The following is a 3,263-nucleotide window of genomic DNA, read 5'->3' as shown; positions in this document are numbered from 1 at the left end:
AAACCATGCACCTTCATAGCTACTAGGTGATTTGAGAAGTGGCAATTTGTGGTGAAACTTGATTTATCTACGATTTATCTATGATTTGAGAAGTGGAAATTTGTGGTAAAGACTCCATGAGTAAGTGCCACTCCTTTTCGGAATTTTTTGCACATTAAATAACTCATTTAACTAGTTAATCCCATTTGTTGACTCTCTGTTGACCAGCCACTTGAGGGTAAAGCTGAGTATATTGCACTAGCCGATATTAGCACTCAAGGTGAAAAGCCGAGCATACAAAAAATGCTAGTATATGACTCGAGGGTATACATGAGTATATCTAAATTTCCAGGGTTAGACTCGAGGACGCGTGTTGCGGTGCAGAAGTGGAAGAAGTGCCATTGTTGACGCGTGTCGCGGTGCAGACGTGGAAGACGTGCCATTGTTGACTCGGGTCGCATTTAGGACGCGTAAGCCCCTCTCTCCCTCCCTCTGCACACAGTACGTATCATTATCGCTCACGCACGAAACCACCCCTCTCACGTCCCATCAACTTCTCCAAAAAACCCCAACCGCCGTACGAGAAGAAGAATGCGCCGGCGGCCATCGCCCCCGAGCCCGTCGCCTCCGAGCCCGTCGCCTCCGAGCCCGTCGCCGCCGAGCCCGTCGCCGCCGAGCCCGTCGCCGCCGAGCCCGTCGCCGCCGAGCCCGTCGCCTCCGAGGGCGGCGCATCCGAGGGCGGCGCATCCAAGCGCGGCGCCTCCGTGAACCGGGCCGGTCTCACCGCCGACGGACCACTTCACAAGATCGGCGAATGCTTATTGGCCAAAGAGGAGTACGTGGACAGCTACTCTGCTATGAGGCAAGTCCGTAGAAATTGGCGCTCGGGTTTACCCGATCCCGACGTGCACCCGCACGAATGGATCATGCTACACCACGCCCTTCCACGCGCCGCTGAGTTCACCTTCCTCCATCTCGGCACATCCCGCTACGTCACCATAGATCTATCTGCGGTTCGTGCAAGGTTCAAATTCCTCGGCTTTTCCCGTGGCGTCACCATAGATCTTATTTTCAATCTTAGTGCTGAATGTTATCTTTTCAATATATTTTAGATTCTACTTCCTCGGCTTTTCCCGTGGCGTCATCGTGCTTGCCCGGAAGAACCCACCGCACAAGATACGGCTGCTGAACCCACTCACAAAGAAATCGAACACGATGTTTGAGGCGCAGATGCCATCTGTTTTTCCGAAATCGGTCGCTGTTATCAAATCCCCGACTATGGTCTTCGTTGCCACACATTACCCGCCGGAAATTGGTTGGGTCGATGAGAGCACTCCAACTAAGGATATAAATGAAGATGGGGATTGGGGAGAAGGAAGATTTTCGATCAAGAACCATGGTTTCCGTTCCATTACCCCGTTCAATGGTGAGCTGTATGCAGTAGGCTGCGGACAATTTTGAGATCGGAAGAATAGTGTGCACCAATATACGGTTGCAGCAGCGCGCGAGCACCTGTCAAGATGGAGACACTAATTTCATTTCCGAGAACTTGGACGTCGAAGTTCTACCTTGTGGAGTCGGATGGTGAGCTGCTGCTTGTGTTGTTGGTCAGCGCGGCTTTGGCGGGCAAACCATTGGTGTACCGTGTGGACACTCAGAGCCGCTCTCTCCATCCGGTCACTAACATTGGCGGTAATGCCTTCTTCGTGAATTATATCCGGTGTATCTCCGTCGACACCGAGTGTACCCGACACTTCAACCTGGCAGCATCTACTACACGGATTTGGGTTATATCGGAGCGTACTCTCATGATACAAATGCCGGGATGAGTGGCCACTACGTGTGGATAGAATAGGATTCTACGGTTTGAGAAATGAACACGAGGCCATACCGTTTGGAGGATGTATTGGCCTCACTACTGCAGACGGAAGGAGTTCAATGAATATTTCCTTGGGGAATTGCACGAATGGAGCGACGGAGAAATATATGAGGAGGAATGAAGAACAAATTCATTCATCCTAATCTTCTTGTTGTCCATACATTGCGTGCGTGATCTTGTATATTTTTGCAGCTTAGTTTGTCGTGAACATTAACAATGTTATTGGCTGCTTTTGGCTGCTTGTATGCGGTTTACCTATGTATTATACTTAGTTTTCCGATTATGCTTTCTGTGAATTTATCATATAATAGCTTCTAGATTTGCTACTAGATTTGCTGCCATATTGGGCAAAAAACGAGGGCCAAAAGGCATAAATAACCCCGAGAGATTTGCTACTAGATTTGCTGCCATATTGAAGAAAGACAGAAATAGAAGCTTCTCTAGATTTGATACTAATTTGGTGAAAAAGACGAGAGAGAGAAAGAGGGGAAAAGGTGCTCTTAAAAATGCCAATTTGGGCCGAGAGAGACAAAACCCAGCTCCTGCTCACGTGCAACCAAACGCTTCTCGTCCTGTCCAACGCGGTCCCTTTCTACCAGCCCCACGCGACGCGGCCCCACACGACGCGGCCCCACAGACGACGCGGCGCAACACGTCGGCCACGTAACGTCCAAATAAACGGATTCCTTCCGTCTGAGCTCCTTCTGCGGGTCTTCAGACAAAGGCTAGGGTAAAACTGAGGAAAAACTAAGGGGCTGGGGAAAACTGAGCACAACTAAGGAACCGAGGGCACGAAAATAGAAATCCCTAGGGTTAATGCATGGCACATTACATATAGTTTAAATCTCAAGAATGTTTATACATGATAGGCCATACGTGCAAAGGAATTTTTTCCCTGTGAACTTGTCAAAATTCAAGTTTATCAGTGCCAATGGAAACTAGTCCAAAAAATTACATAGAGGACCAAAAGTACTAGACAATAACTAATAGAACCTGCAACTTTACAAAAAGGACCCCAAAACATATAGAAGAAAATCAATCGAGTCCTTCTCGACCGCACATCTGATCTCTGCTCCGCATCCTTTCCAGCAACTCCGTCGCCGGGGACGCACCACTTGGGACGGTGTCGCCGGTAGTCGCCAGGACGAAGGAGAAGAAGGGCCTCAGCAACGGCATATTGGCTCTTAGAAGGGCCGCTGAAAGGCCAAGATGTGCACGGGCAAGACGGATGACGCCGTCGTATGCCCCGAGCTTGTGAACTTTAGCAGCTTGACTTCCCCATTGGCCGGATCTGAAGCATCGACCAAAGCAAGCCTCACCGTTAGCACCATCACATTGATGGCACCGGATCGGGGTTTGGCCGGCAAGATCCGCCAGATTCACCACGAGGCCAGATCCGAAGCCG

Source organism: Lolium rigidum, chromosome 4, assembly GCF_022539505.1.
Source record: "Lolium rigidum isolate FL_2022 chromosome 4, APGP_CSIRO_Lrig_0.1, whole genome shotgun sequence".
NCBI lineage: Eukaryota > Viridiplantae > Streptophyta > Magnoliopsida > Poales > Poaceae > Lolium > Lolium rigidum.
This window is presented reverse-complemented; position numbering follows the sequence as displayed.